This window comes from Corvus hawaiiensis, chromosome 4 (assembly GCF_020740725.1).
Source record: "Corvus hawaiiensis isolate bCorHaw1 chromosome 4, bCorHaw1.pri.cur, whole genome shotgun sequence".
Classification (NCBI taxonomy): Eukaryota; Metazoa; Chordata; class Aves; order Passeriformes; family Corvidae; genus Corvus; species Corvus hawaiiensis.
In genome coordinates this window covers 13,149,762-13,165,769 of record NC_063216.1, presented here as the reverse complement: position 1 = coordinate 13,165,769, position 16,008 = coordinate 13,149,762, and the positions used below count along the sequence as shown (strand labels likewise).

The 16,008-nt window shown below is 39.8% G+C and overlaps 1 long non-coding RNA gene across 1 annotated transcript in view; it reads right to left on the bottom strand.

Moving 5' to 3' along the window:
- The window catches only part of LOC125325045, a 66,597-nt gene extending 50,610 nt beyond the window's left edge, over positions 1–15,987 (bottom strand). The window contains exon 1 of the long non-coding RNA XR_007203188.1: positions 15,910–15,987. This is a non-coding gene — a long non-coding RNA (uncharacterized LOC125325045). The remainder of the gene's footprint in view (positions 1–15,909) is intronic.
- Positions 15,988–16,008: the final 21 nt, after the last annotated feature.

Here is a 16,008-nt window from a genome sequence, read left to right as displayed (position 1 = left end):
GTGTAAAACATTTTACATATATTTTAAAAGTTAGCTACATAGAAACCTCTCAAAGATTTCTCCTGTGCTGCTTTGAAGCCATCAGTTCTTCCCCTCCCCCCTCCTTTTTTTTTGGATTCAGAGAAAAATTGCTCCATTCCTCCTTGGAATCCAAAGGAGAACAGGAAGTAACGTCTGAGCTCCATAGAGATTCATTTTTATTTGCTTACAGGACGTGGCGGATTCAAAAACTGGCTTCATTTTTCAGTATCCTTAAAGGACCTGAATTTTTTTTTTTTTTCTTTCTGGCAGGGAGCATGGCTGGAACCTCAAGTTCAGCCAAAATAGACAATAAAACAGTAAGAAGGCATAATGCCAAAAATGCAAAGGCAGCAGCGTCCAGAGCATAATTCCACCCTTTTTTCTCTCCCCCCCACCAATGATTTACAGAGGAAAATGTAAAAAACAGAAAACCTTCTTTGTCCTAGAATGAACTCATATTTTAACAGCCTACAAACATCTCAGACCCACTGGAGGCAAGCTAAAGAATGATATTGCTCATTTAAGATGACAGATTTTTTTTTTCAAATCCATATGTTTTATTGTTATGTTCTTTTGAATATCCTACTTTGTTCTCCTTCTTGGGAGAAAACATTTGTATGAAGTAACAACATGTGGAATCTCTCACACAACACAATATGAAATTTGGTTCAAGAGTAGCCTCTTTCTTTTCCTCCTAACTCATGATACACATTTTTAGACATTATTCTCACTAAAAGTATGCCTGTGTTAGCCTCTAAGCCAAAACAGTACCAATTAATTAAAAAAACTCATTTGCTGCAGCAAAACTGATTGGTTTTTTTTCTTTTCGGGAGGGTCTAAGCTGCAAATAATGCTATGAAAATGATGTGCAATGACCAACAACTAAGTAAAGCTTCTTTGTGAGGATATGTGCAAATGTTTCCTCACGTTTTCAACAGGAAGCCAGGCAGGATGAGTCTGGGGGAAGGTCTGGAAGCTGTATAGCAAAATTGGAGGGAAAGACAAAAATAGATTTTAAAGAGGATATTGTCTTCCTTACTGCATTAATCATTGTTTGGAATTAGAAGCTAACTATTCAGTGTTTCCTTTCCATCGTATAAAATTGAACCTATATAATTTGCAGAAAATATCCAGAAGCCACACAATGCCTTCTATTTATTAACAAGAGTCAAAGAACTACCTCTGTGGAAGCTCATGTCCAACTTGGAAACCAAAAAATGGCAGGGTAGAAGCTAGTTCCTGTAAGTAAGAAGTGCAAAGTGCACCTGAAAAATATTAATTTTTCCATCTAAAGAGAGGAAAGAAAAAATAACTATGACACATGCATTAAAAACAATTAAATTGTTAGTTGAAGACAAAAGGGTAGACTTTCTGGCAGGGTACAAAGTATTTTTGCAAAGCATTTGTGAGGCCAAACACTAGAAATGTGTGTAACTGTAAGGAAAAAGACAGAAAAGACCGTCAAATCACCAAGAATTCTAACAGATGGTTTTCTGAGGAACTGTGGTATGAGATCACTTTGAAACAGGTGAGGCAAAATGGCACACCAGACTGAGCTAGGGAAAATACAGCTCTTCCAGCACAATTAGTAGGAGAATCAGCAACGGGGGGTAAAAGGGAAAAAAACCCTAACTTCTGAGTTAAGTTTCATGACTGTGACATTTCAGGTTGCCCTAATCAGAGGAGAAAATGCAGCAGGTACACTAAGTTTAAATACAAAACAGATGGCATCTGCACAAACTTGTGCTGATCCTGGAAACAGAAAAAGGCAAAACAAAACCCCACAAAAACTTCACACCCCATGCAGACAATCAGGAAAATAGACCCAGAAAGGATGAAATGATTGGGTGCTACAGATTCTTTACCAAATCCCTGCAATTTAAAAATGATGAATGATAGCTTTCCTATTTGAATGCTCCAATAAGCAAGTATTTGCATGAGAGATGCATCACTGTCACGTCAAAAACCACATGACATTACTAGAGCAAAGACCACACAGCATTTTGGACTAATGTGGTGTTCTAAAAGGAAAAAAAAGTAAGGAAAAAAACCCAACGGAAGATAACAATACAGCTGCTAAAAATCTATCCACTAGGATGCCTATGCTTCTAGAGGGAAAATTAGGTTTTTTATTATAGATGGCCTGGACACAAAACTCAGCTTCATCTGAATCATCATGTCTCTTACGAAAATTTAATTTCCAGTCTATTTTGTATCCATCCTACACAGGAAGTGCAGCTTGCTGGCTGGCTGAAGGGACCTGTAGGGGTATTTATATCCTGTAGGAAAATGCACTAAGCAGCACAATTCCCAACTACTCCAGCATCTCTGCCTGCCCTCCAGCCTGGCTGGGTGCTGTGACACCTGGACACCACTCAGGCTCAGCGCTGCACTGACCAACATGCACTGATTTGAGGCAATTCCCAACTGTTTCGCATCCATTTGTCTCCAACCACAAGGCTGACCCCATGTACAAAATAGAGCACATAAGAGCAGTTTAAATTTTTAAGCACTTTCTGTGTGAAACTTTTTAAAAATTGTCAACTTACATCCCAAACTTCACTCAAAACAGAACTCCACTTCATCCCATGGTCATGACCTAATTAGGTCAGTCTGCAGTTCTAGCCTGAAATCATACACCAGAAATAACAACCATTTGTACAACAGAATTAGCCTCACTCCTAAGGACACTACAAACCTAGCTCAGCAGATGCACTGGGGCATTTTAGAGAGGAAGAATATTGTTGCAATATGCCCCAATAAGATCAATAACTTTTGGGTCTGTATATGCAGAGGGTGATTACATCCAAAGCACCTGGAGATGGGTGCTCAAAGTCAGGGCTGTTTGTAGTTTGGGTTTGGTGTTGATTGCAGGTGAGGTGGGGGGCAGTGTTTGGTTTAGGTTTTATTTTCAGGGTCTTTTTCTTTGTTTCACTGACTTCTTATGTATGTACAAACTCCAGTGGGAAAGACAGCACATTGGAACTGGTACACTGCTTCTGCAGTGATGTCAGGTGAAAGGGCTCATTTAAATTCCAGGAGCAGCAAAGTAGAAAGGGAGCTGATTTTAGAGCTGAATGATTTTCACTCTAACAGGACTCACTCAGCATTTAGCAGAGATCCTGTGTGTGTTTATTTACTAGTACCAGGTTCTCTGTTAACGATCCAAGAAGAGAAAAAGCCCATCCCCACATGCTCTTTATTAGCCTCAGGAACACACTGTTCGAACGACAGCGGAATGGTTAAGTAGCCTAGTGGGCCTACAACCAAGAAAGAGAGCTAAGACCAGAGGAATGGGAACCAAGCCAATTGTCTAGACAGCAGGCAAAAAAACATGCCGGCTAAATTTAATCAGCTGCCTCCTTTACTTTGTAAAGTGAATGGGTAGATTATAGACAGGGTGACACATAATTTGTGATTGAAATTGCTTGTTTAATCATAATTTAAAAAGATATGAACTTATCCCAGTTCCATATCCATCATTCTTATACGTACACATAAACCAAGAGCCATCTTCACAATAAACAGCAGCTGGTGAAAGCCTCCAGCTTCAGCAGTGGCTCTGCCCTCTCTGTATCTTTATAGATTCTTTTGCTGATCCCCTCACTCACCTTTACAAGAGAAAAAGAAGCCCTTTTTCAAGCTACCATAAGTTTTCTGCTCTTCACAGAGGGTCTTTCAAGATTCAGACTGACAGCTTCTTTCTTGAGAAGAGGCAAAGTTGGCAAAGGACAAATAACATGATTTATAACATCTACTGATTAGGATCCATTGCCCAGACTGTGGTACAGAACAGCTGGCAGGACAGCGAACAATAGTTCTTATTAGAGGTCTGCTATTTAAACCCAGTAACTCTATCCAAAATTTGATCCAAAGCCCTTAGAGGAAACATGGTGAAATTCTAAAACATTAGGGGAGGTGGGGGACAGGCATGGGGAGAAATCTTCCTTTGGTGGCATAGATGTCTGTAAGTCTTAACACCGAATTTAAACTTGCTCTAAAATTTAAGGTGGAATTTGTGATTACAGACCTCATGCAGTACATCACCAGTGGGATGAAAAACAGAAAAAAAGGAACATTAGAAACATTTACAGCTAAAGCAGAAAACTATCAATCCCAAAATGGTGTTAAAGTAATTTTTTAAGTTGTACCTCTCACCACCATTTCTATCTTAAATGACTGAGAATTGAGAAAAAGCAAAATGAGTTGATAAGATTATCTCTAGTCACTTTTAATCTGTAACACAGCCAGTCAAAATCCCAGTGGAAGTTTTAATGAACATCTGAATATTAACCAATACTGTTGTTTAAAGTTTCAGCTCCTCACCTACTTTGATTCTTCTGCTTATGGCAGCAAAAATAACTCCCAAGCAGTTGTATACAGAATTGACAACATTTTGCTTAAATCTACTTTTAAAAGTATTCAAATGAAGTATTTAATGCTGATATAGTCAACGTTGTAAAAGTAATAGCTCCCTTTGATTTGCTGTTTGTTTGGGTTTTTTAAGAAAAGGTGGAATTACTTTATATCACTTTCTCAGGTTGAAGTAAAATAGTGTATTATGATCCTTTTTAAAAACAGAGAATGGTTTCAATGAACATCCAAAGTGAGGATACTGCAAAAAGTTAAAAGTTTTACAGTTCTTTTAATCTAAAACAAAATCACTAAAATATATTTAGAATAATTTAAAAATATATTTAGTTTAAAAAGAGTACAGTGCTTTCTGAGACATTCCAGTGAGTTAGAAAAATTCATTTAAACAGTAATAGCTAAAATGCAGAATATACACAGAAAACATATTCAAAGTTCATAATCACAAGCACTGATGCTAAAAATCCTATCTCCTGCACTTAGACTCAGAGAAATATACGCACCGAAAAATTCACACTGCAATTCAAATAACCACTATTTCACATTATATCAGAAGTGACAGACCAAGGTTTTTATAGGCTTTTGATCACATGTCTGTAAAAAAACTAAACAAACTCAAAAATATTGCATCTGTTTTACAGATAATCATGATCAAAGAGATTATATTTAAGTGAACGGCTATGATCACAGCAGGTTCCCATAATCACCTCGCAGTATAAAATACTGAAAAATAAACACTTTCCTGCTCACCAAAGGAAAGCATGGGTATAATTTATTAAACTAACATATTACCTCTTAAAAATGTCTGCTAACACATAACTACAATATGCTGATAACAACAAACACATATATATCTTTTTTCTAGATACACAGAAACACCACACTTAAATTTTTTAAATAGGTGCAACTATTTAAAGGGAAAAAAACCTGAGAAGAATCAGCAAGTGAACCTATATGGAATCAATAGACTATGACTGGGTTCACCTACAAAATATGACACTGCAGATGATTTTCAGTCATTTTGCAAGCTTTCTATTATCTTCCCCATCAGGGTCGCTTGGGGTTCCATGCACCTGCATAAAAGTACACCAGCACTAGAGGCAAGACAGGCTTAGTGAAAAAAAGAAAAAAAGAAAAAAAAAAAAATTCCCATATTTGCACTAGGCAAGATCCTGTTCCTCAGTGCCCTGCCAAGCTGCTGTGATTGTGTCACCTCTCAGAAACAGACAATGGTGGGTAAACCAAACCATTACAGGGCATAGATAGTTGGGGCTTTACTTCAGTCCATATTCAAAGCATATAGGATCTAAAATACAGCCCTCAAAGAGGACAGATTTCAGCCTTTCTTTACTGCCTTAGATATACAGAGGAACAGGCAGAAGGCACATGCTGTGAGTCCTGAAACTGTGAAACAAGATGAAGATGGAAGACAAAATTCTTATGCTCATGAGAGAGCAAACACCTATGCTAACAACTTTCTGATATCCATAAATACATGCAATGGAACAGACGTTAAAAAATATAAGGAAGAGGATATCAAGCAATACAAGTGACCCGGTATAGCAAACTGGTATGTATTTGATTACAGGGTTAAAAGTTAAATGAACAGACCCATCCTGGCAAAAGGCCAGCTCCTAACAGAACAAAAACCTCCTACGATTTGAGTTCTGGTTTTGATTTCAAACCCATGAACTTTAAGTGGATTTGAAATCATGCAAAACATGCTCACCCATTGCTATTCATAACAGGAAAGACAGACAAACAAGCTCTTGTTGGGGCAGAGATCGCCCCGTGGCTCCCCAACCTGAAGCTGGCAGAGCAGAGCCCATGCATCCCGCTTGGAGACGGCACAAAGGAGTGACCCGCAGCTGGTAGTGCTCCTCCTGGGACTGTTGAGCAGCCCAAAAGCTCTCTTTTGTCTGGGCTTTGCTGCTGTTGTTGTTGCTAAGTTTACTAGTAAAGGTTTCTATTCAAGGAAGCAAAGAAGGGGGGACCGGGGAAGCTCCTGTAGCATTTCAATGGCCTGCCTGTAGCTGTACCCACACACACCAGTGATGTCACAGTTCCCACAGGCTGAAAAAACAGGAGAAAAACTTCCAGAAATCAGTAACAACTCTTAAACGCAACCAGGTGTAACTGGGAAAGGGGAACAGCATTCGAGGCACACTGACACTTCTTTTTCACACCCGCAGAGAAGCTGGTGTGTCTGCAGTCTCACTTGCTTTTTCCAGTCTCAGGCATACAGCACAAACTTCTTTTAGTTTATTTTAAATTATATGTAAAATTTCATTTATGTTTGAAAGCCTAGAAGCTTCAAAACTGAACGGTAAGCACCCCACTAGATCTGACTCTGACACTTGCGCAACCACTGCACTGTTTTTCCCTGAGATAACTCACCCTTCACCTGAAAAGGCATACCCTAATTCTGTCCTAAGAGAATGTGTTACCACCACGCTTGACTTGGAATTAACCATGAAAAGCAAATAGGAGGAAGATACTGCTGCAGCTGGAACATGCTACAGCCTGATGTTTCGTGTCATCCGCAGCTGGTCTCTGGAATACTTGGGAAGCTTAGGTTGGTTATCAGGGAAAGGTTCTTCCCCCCCAGAGGGTGGTGGGGCACTGAACAGGCTCCCCAGGGAATGGTCGTGGCCCCAAGAGTTCCCAGGAGCATTTGGAATGCTCTCAGGCACAGGGTGGGATTGAGGGTCATGAGCTGGACTGGATGATCCTGGTGGGTCCCTCGGGATTCTATGAACACTGCACCCCTTTCTGGAATAGCTGGTATTCCAAACGAGTAAATCAACAGTGCAGACTGGTTACTGCCATCAGCAGAGAATACCAGAACTGTAATGACAAAGAGGAGCAAGAAACTAATTCTTCAGCTTTTTCTCCTTTCCAGCAAGTTCAGTCAGAGCAAATTCTTTGGCAAAAAAAGGTAACAAAAAGATCCAAGAAATCAAACATAAATCTGGTGATCTGCCGAGAGGGGAAGAGCAGAGGGAAGAGAACTGGCAGGCTTTATTATTAACCACACTTTGTGTTATCCAACAGATCCAAGAGTAACATACAGCAATTGGAGTCTGTACAAGAAATCTACTATACTGCCTGCTCTCAAGTTAAGTATATTGCTGATTTCAGAAAGATCAGAATACCTAACTCTGGATGCCTCAGAATAAACAAGAATAAATTTATATTCTACTATGCTTGAGACAGACCTAGTCAAAATTTTTCCATGAAAGCTCTTCCTCAGCAATGAACCAGGTTTTCAATAAAGCTATTTTTTTTTTTCTTTTTGTGAAAAGTATCTGCTTTTGGATGCTTTCCTGAGATGCAATCCAGCTCGGAAACTGGGACCCTAGAGCAAGTAAGCTTATTTTTATAATCAAAACCTTAAGATTTCAGTTTTTCATTTTAAAGCTGTAATTCTTTTCGATGGGAACCCTTTTCTGGTGAGACCTCTTTTTTTTGGGCATTTCCAGACAGGGAATCCCTTTAGATTCCACAATACTGGTACATTTTAGATTTTAGAGGTGTCAACCATTCTTTTCTGCAGTTTTAGTTTTCCTTTAAGTAGAACTTGAAGGAAAATACTGATCACATGAGATCACAGTCTATTCTGACCTTGATCAGAGCTAGGGATCCTTAGGACTTGTGGACCTGCAGCACTAGTCCCTGACCTTCCTCTTCAAATAGATTTTATTAAAAATAAAGAATAAATGTTAATATGGTTTAATTGCTCCACTTTTAAAGTCAAGAAAATCTTAAATTAAGGCCTTCTAGCCTGCAAAGCTTCTTTGTGTAATTTTTAAAGGCCTACTTTTCACTATTTCATCAGGGAACAAGTGCTCCTAGACAGAAATCACAGTACCAATCTATAATCAGAGCTACGTGTTTATGGAAAAAGTGATAAATCCCTGAAAAAAAACTGTCTGATAAGTGAAGTCCTCCACAAACACTGTTGCAGCAAAATTAGTAAAATTACTTAGAACCAAGCAAATTGTTTTAGACTTGACAAAAAAATCAGTGCCTAGGAAATCTACATCCAAAAATTTTCTTTCTTTTAAACCTTTTACATTTACAGCAAGATTCAATGCTAAGTATGAAGCAGGCCATGTTAAATTCAACAACAAACTTTTTGAAGTAATGGTTACCTATTTTTCTACATTTTTAATGAAATAAGCTGTCCTTAAATGCTAGAGAGTCTGGATTTAATTCCTTTCAAAGATATTTAGATTCATATTCTCCTTTGGAGGATACTTTCAAGGCACTGATCAATAGATTCCTAAGATTAGTTAAGAACTACATTCATCATAAGTACTTTCTATCTGTTACACATAATTTCTCTTTACATATATAGAGTGTAAAGATTTTTCTTTTCCTCTCTCCCTTCCCCAAACTTACAAATCAGCAAGTCTGGTCACAATAACAAGGCAAAACAGTGACTGAACCTGTGCAAAGTGCCTGATACTTGGATTAGAGCATTAATTCTTCTAGTTACCTGCAGCAGTGCACACTTTTAAGATACTTTTCATATGGAGTCAATAGTTTTGTGCTATTATATATAGTGACAATGCCTTGACTGGATTTCTTTTAGAAAGACTGCAATCTTGTTCTGTGAGACAGCACTGATTAACTTCAAAAGAACTCATACGATCAGGTCTGCTTGGCTGTGCTACAGAAATCAGAACCTAGAGTGCCAGTGAGTACTACCTCTTCAGGGTAATATGCATTATGCATAATTAAAAATGGATAACCACACTGGCTCCATAGCCAGGAAACTTTGCCAAATGCCTTTTCTGTCCCATAAAGCCCATCTGTGGGTTTCCAAAGTTGCAGCTCAAAACTAACAGGGATGCACGAGCAACTCACTTCTAGCGAAAGAAAAAGAATTAAGCATTTTTTTGACTCCATACCTACTAATGAAGGTGAATGCCATCCTGCACAGCAGGGGATTCCTTAAGGCATCACTTCTGCATCATAAAGCATGTAGACAACTAAAACTGTGCAGAAACTGGAGAATTAGAAGACCAGGTAGCAACTGTATTTCATATCACATAAAAGCAGCAAATGTTCTAGCAAAACCCACAAAGACCTATTATCTTCCCTTAGGTAAAAACCCAGCTTTTTTAGTCTTCTCAACCTCCAGCGTTTTATGTATAGCACTAATCTTAGAGGAACAACACAAGTAATTTAAATTTGAGCAATACAGAGGTCAAATGAGAAAGTGAAACATTCAGTTTTATAACTGATGGTCGTTCCAATTGGAAAAATAACCATATTATTTCCCCTCATTTATTTTAGGAGAAGTACAATACATTGCAAACGTCACTCCTGGAGAAGCAAAAAATTAGGACTGACATACAAATATTTCATAGGGAAAGAGCTGGATGCAGGGGAATGACCAACACACATAGCTCAGAAGGCAAAGCCATTAAGTCCAGCTTACAAGACTCATGTGTCTGGAATTGAAAATATAGCATTTCAAGCATGTTTTTCACTAAGGAGAAAAAAAAAATCCTCTCAACTCTCCCTCACTTTTCCAGACATTGAAAAAATATACCATAGAAGATGTTGAGAAACACTATAGTGCACTGTTGGAACTGCAATGTGTGCAGTTTGTGATGAAAGCCTGTGCCATGTTTATTAGAGGCCACTCAAAGTGTCTCACATTTTCCTGCCTTTGTCCTTCACACTTCACTATCACAGGGAAGTGGACAAACAAGTTTACACACAGACATTATTCTGTATAGCTACAGTGCATGTTTTGATGCAGCATTTGGTGACCAGGACGTGCTCCTGAAAAATGTTCTTGCCACCCCCAGGAACTTCTGCGTATCTATTTCACTAATTATTCAACCAACTTGTGGGTAGAGACCAGTTAAAGAAAATAGAGTTTTAACTTTCCTTACATGCCAGCAAAATAAGTAACAGTGCTATCTGCTATTTCAGCATCTTAAAGTTGTTTTAACACTTCTGAAAGGTTACAGAATGAGAGAAAAACCGGAGAAGCTGTATTTCAGTATTCACAGTGTATTCCTAAGAAGCCAACACACCCTCAGCTTCCGTATCCATTTCAACACTTCAACACTTCTGTGGTTCCAAAGCAAAAAAGGTGCCAGTGAATGGAGTAGCTGTACCCGCTTTATCTCTCTTCATATGCTTCTCCCCAGTATCACCAGAAGGGTATAGAAAACTCCATTTCTGTCCAAGCTATGCAAGCAGAGGGCAGCCTTCACTCTTGGCACAGTATTCAAATACAATGTTTTTAAAACCTCCATGAGCTGTCTCACTTCTCCAAAGTGAAAAATGTTATATAAATAAGACAACTGAGAGCTGGATTACAGCAGTACTTTATCAGTATATATTGTATAGCAATCACTCATTGTCAGGTATGACACTCCTACTGAAAGGATTTTTTTAAAGTTTAATTTAAGGGTACTATAGCAAATGAGAGGAGTCTAAACACTGAAAGTGGAGTCAAGTTCCACTGAGAAGGACAAGGCAAAGACTGGTGGAGCCATGACATACAATGAAAGCAACTATTTTAAACTCAAGTCCAAAAAGTTTAGAAGAATTTTTCATGTGTTAATCCTGAAATGTAGGAACATCTTTTTCTAGAGTACTATGTGGAAACCAAGCAGTATTTGTTGTTTGTATCCGCACATAGAGGGGCTGAGCTAATAATGATGCAGCACCATGTCCACATACAGGCTCCAGATTGCCAACATGTGCAGCCAAGGCTTGCTTGCTGAACTAGCTCCTGAAAAGTGTCAATACATTCCTATCCATGTTTAAATTCCACTTTCAGGATCATTTTGTTGTTGCACAAGAAAAGCAGTGATAAATTAACACATGACAGGATTCAGGCTTAAATACACATTAAAATACCATTCACTATCAAAGTATTCCAAAAGGAGGACACTGTGAGTCTTCATAACGGTAAGACTCAGCAAACTATGTCTGTCTTTTAAAATGTCTTACTGAAAACATGTAAGCTTGCCAAGGCAACTTTGATTCAAACAGGCTGGAGCAGCTACACAGAAGCTGTGTTTGCAGAGTACAAGTGTGGGGGCCTTCAGCAAAATTAAACCCAAACCAAACTAGAACAAAACTGACAGTGAGCTTAGTCAGTAGTCAGTAAGCATGGAACTCCAAACAGCTGTGGCCAAGAGCATACTTGACCAAACCCTATGTCACAAAGGTAAGGTCCATTGGGACAACCTTCCTTTCCTCCACTACGGAAAATGTTTAGTGGAAACTCCATGGACTTTAAAAGAAACCTTTTACATTTGTCCCAATACACAAACTGGTATCCAGCTACATTCTGAACAAAGGTACTGACAAGTACTGTGCAGAAAAATCAACACTTGCCTGATTTCCCCTCATTTATTAGAAGAAACTCTGTTTAATTCTTAATGTAGATGCAGACACTTTCTTTAGAACCAAACAAAGGGAGGCATCTGACTAATAAACAGACCAGCAAACCAGCAGCTGGATCTTTTGATGCATACTGCCAGCAGGTACAGGTGGCATGGACAGGAGGCGGACTGCTGCTGTGCTGTGCTCACAAACACACAGCACTAGGTGACTTCCTTTTAGTTACAAGCCAACCAATATTCAGTAGTAACAGCTTTTTCCTCCTGAGTTTGTGTGTATTATGTTAAAAATACCAGCAAACTATATTAAGGAATAAAAGGAGAAACAACTATGCAAGTTGTTTGCATTTTGAAATTTAATTTAGAAGTTTCCCTCTTCTCTCATCACTTTAAAGTATCTTAGACAAAAATTTAAGGTTTATTTTACTGGAAGTATTAGCAGAGTAGAATTAAGAATTGTTTACAAAAAGAATCCTCCAATCTTGCTCAGCTGTACAGATCTTCTCCCTACCCTAGCAGAAATAACTTACACTAGTAGTAATGCACTTCGTAAAATCTGAGCCAAAGAAATGGACTTGTGACTCAGTTGTTTAATGAAAGACAAACTATTATTTGGTAGAATTACAGTAACAAGCCACACTGGAGGTTCTGGTAATAGTGCCATCTGATGACAAGTGACTTTTTCTAAAAAAATAAGGGCACAAACCAACAAGTGTTTCTCTTATCCGAACTGCACCTCTCAATGAACTAACAGGAAGATTCAAAGGGTAGGAGTCATAAACAGGTAGGAGAAAACAATTAAAATATTAAGCTATTAAAAAATAACAAGAAAAACAGTAAAACCAAACGGCCCTGATTTACAGCTGGAAGCAGCTCATTTCCTCCAGGGGAGTCAGCAGCAGCTATAATTACCTGCTGTGTGGATTTATGCTGGCTAGGGAACTACCACTCCCTTCAGCTGCTAGCAGCACTCTGCTCCTCCCGGCTAATGCACAGTGTTTACACCCACAGCTGATCACTGCAGCTGATTTTCATGCCTTTTTCCATCCAGTACCCTGAGGAACTTAGCTAGTGCCAGCAATTAAAGTAGTACAGAAGTAACTTTTTACTTAGGAAGTTCACAAAAAGAGAAGGATAAGCCCAAACAGTGCTCACATTCGCAAGAAGTTTGGGAAACACTCATCTACCCTATTCACTACTTCATCAGCAAAGATCTGTGTTAATTTAGACAATTAGATAGGCCTGACACTAGGGTTTATAAAAAACTTTCCTATCTAGACATAACAGAGGCATACAATAAGTCAGGGCCAGAAATCACACAGATATTCAAACACTAATTCCATTAATTTCAAACACTAGTTACAGAAGATTTATATTTCAAACTGCTTTACTTCATTCTACCCTGGTCTAGTGAAAACATCATGTCTCTCTCCTCCAGCCATTGCTGTTTCCAAGAAAACATCCAAATCCCAAAGGTGGTATAATACAGCCACACAGTAAGTTCATGGGGCACTCCTGGAAGATTTCCCTAAGGCACACAGGTCACAGGATTAGAAAAATCATTAAGCATCTGAAAATAAGCTCTCCATCCATACTAAAATTTGGCTTAGCTTATTGAAATGGAAAAAAGGTTCTGGCTGGCTGTGCCAGGTTTCCCATGTAGAGTGGTATATTTTCAGATGTCTGGTTATGTAATGGGGAGTCCTTCCCAGTGATAAATGATAATATCCCCACCTTAACAGAATAAAAGTATATGCAGCAGTAAGCCCCTTCTGGGGGAGTGGGAATGTTTACATTGGTCTAGTAACACTGTAGGTCCTTTTTTCATGCTATGAATTCATCAAGGTTTCACTCTATACAAAGGTAGATTCTTCCTCCCCTCTGCCCACCAGAACACTTATCATTAAGTTACATATCTTCCTTAAGAAACATATTTACTTTGCAAAAAAATTTAAATACGTATTTCTAATGCAGAATATGAAGTTAACTATACTTTCTGATTAGCCTATATTTAATTCCCCAGCTGTTCTGCAAGCAATCTTCTCCCAATCCCATCCTTATCTTGCATTCTTGGGAAAAAAAAAAAAAAGAAGAAAAAAAGAAAAAAACCCCACATTTTTCAGAGGATCTCATAACCATGTAGTGTGCAAAGGTATATAGCATACCCTGTGTATTTGGATTTTGTTTACTTCTATGAACGGGGAAACACAGCATCAGTCTGACGATTTCTTCTGTGAACTTTACATTACTTATACACTGGAAACCAGAGCCTTTAAAAATAAGCATCAGCCATATGTCTAAGTATGAAAATTCTGAAAGTCTAGTCAAAGAATAATGACCAGGAGAGTTTATTTTTTAAAACCACTAGTTATTTTCAGGTCATTTAATTTTAGAACATTACCTATTGCTTTTGGAAAATATATATAATATATTTTGAAATATAAATTTCAAAACAGGCAGCCCTGTTCTCCAAGCTGTCATGGGAGAGGGAGGCACTCCATGGCTACAGACCCTCAGCTACTGCAGGTCTCAGTCCCAAGCACCAATATCTACCTTCACTGACAAGTACTTGACTTTTTTAAGAGTCATTTTGTCATAAAATCCTACCCGGAGGCAAGGTTTCATTTAACTACCTCCCCGCAGGTAGAGAGTCAGCATTCAGACCGTCCTGTGCCGGGTGTTTTGTGAAGGGAGACCTGATGTGGGCTTTGCTGAGGCAGCTGTAGCAGGGCCAGTCAACTCAAATTAAAGGCTTTATAGACAGTAACATGCTTATATGTGACCAAGTCAGAGACAACATACAAATTAAAGTTAACTGAACTAGCAATGTTTGACCATGAGATTCATAAAACATGTGCAAAGCAGCCTCAGCTTACTTCTGAGTCACACTTAAGGCCTTTAAATATTTAGCACTACAGCAAAACCATTTTAAAGCTGTATGTACACGGCATATGCATCACTACTACTATTGTAAAAATGAACAGAGGTTTTCACCAGCACTCTGCGAAGGAATCAAAAATCCAGAAGTTTATGAAGTTTTACGAACAAGTAAATTGTCCTTCACATCCATTTCTCCATTACATATGAGTAAATAAAGACTGGTCAAACAGAGAAGGACAGAAACCATAAAGGGCAGTCCAGCAACAGGTGTCAGCAGGAGCTAGGGAGGCATGTCACTACTGAGTCCCAATGAGTATTTGTTATTGTTGTATCTATTCTGTGAGAAGGAAAAACAGATCAAAATCAGCCTTCAAAATGCAAGGTTAAATCCCAGTAAAAAAATTAAAAAAAAAAATAGGAAAAATAGAGGAATGAATGACTCAAAAAATAATCACTCCTACACTGCTGGCAGCTACTAGAGAGAGTTACAAATGTGTTCAGATTTATTAATTCAAAGAGTTGCCTGAAGAGGGAGAGATTATGAAAAAAGTGAAATATCATTAACAATTAATTCATCTCCTCGTTCCCTCTGCTCCCTGCCCCCGCCAAGTTAGAGCTCAGAAAGAAGGTCCTACTTCTGATCAACTGATATAACCTTAACTTATTCACAAAACAGGCAACTAGTACATCCATAAGGAAAGAATGGATGCTGCCTATCAACTTTATCACTCCCGAATTTCACAGTAAAAGATGTTACACACATCTATCCCATCACCTGGCTCAGTCAGCCAGCATCCCCCACACACCATCGCAGACAGCTCCTTCACACCCTCTCAGCGCCACCAGCATAGCCTTCCCCCCCCACATCTTCCCAGGCACCTGATGGCCTTCCCGGGAGAGCGGGCACACAGGGACAGAGCTCCCCTGCCCAGCCGCTTGGCGCATCCCGCCCACTGCCCCTGAGCCACGGGCTGGGCAAAACCCACCTGCCGCTTGACTTTCCCGGGGGCCTGATTGAGAGGGCATTTTGTGTCTGGGGTTAGGAGAGGGCTGTCCGAGATCCTTCCAGCCCTGCCAACATCCCCCGCCTCAGGCGGCTCCAGCCGGACAGGGCGGCCCTTCCACGGCTCGGCGGCCGCCGTCCACCCCTCCCGCTCCCCGGGACCCGCCGGTCCGCCCGCGGGCCCCCCAGAGCACAGCGCTTCCTTCACGCCTGGCACCGACGCCGCGCGGGACCCCCCTCCCCGCGCCGTCTCACCTCGGCAGCGCCGGCCGTCCTGGGGAGCGCCGCAGGCTCCGCGCCCCCCGGCCCGCAGCGAACCGGCCCCGCCGGCCGGCCCTGCCCGGCCCGCGCACC